Source organism: Athene cunicularia (genome assembly GCF_003259725.1).
Source record: "Athene cunicularia isolate RWA chromosome 4 unlocalized genomic scaffold, athCun1 chr4_part3, whole genome shotgun sequence".
In the NCBI taxonomy this organism is placed as follows: domain Eukaryota; kingdom Metazoa; phylum Chordata; class Aves; order Strigiformes; family Strigidae; genus Athene; species Athene cunicularia.
Genome location: NW_020799100.1, coordinates 450,069 through 450,660, shown reverse-complemented (window position 1 = coordinate 450,660; position 592 = coordinate 450,069).

Below are 592 nucleotides of genomic sequence, written 5' to 3'. Positions count from 1 at the left end.
CTGGGGGCCGTTTGCCATCTTCTCTCTGAGGAGCAACTCCATCTTAGGACTTGGCCTTAGATGTTGGCCTTTGTCTTGTCTGCCAGTCACTGGTATTTCTTTAACTCGGAGCACCCCTCGGTGGCTGGAGCGGGAAGGTGCCTCAGTCCTCAGGGCCTGCTGCAGATGGTCACCTCCAGTCAAGACCTGCTGTCGCTGGAGAACACCAAGCCCCCCCTCCCAAGATGGCAGCCTTCTCATGAAAAAACAAAGCAAATGTTTCTTCAGGTGTGCTGGGGATTTTCTCTGCAAAATCTGCAACACAAGCCTGGAGAGAAACCTAGAGGCTGGCAGGGCAAGAGGTGGAGGCAGGTGTGAGAGCTGCTGCAGTGCACCTTGCTGCAGCACTGGGGGCTCTGCAGGATGTTTTGGCAGGGCTGCCATGGGGGACAGGATGCCTTATTTTTTGTTTGTTTTCCTCATTCAGCACCTACAGGACCCTACTAAGAGGCCTCTCGGGCATCCTGGCTTTCCAACCCCTCCCTGTCTGGGGACCAGCATGCAGGTGGCCCCTGTAACCACCACTACCCCTCCGTCTACCCCCCCCCCCCCC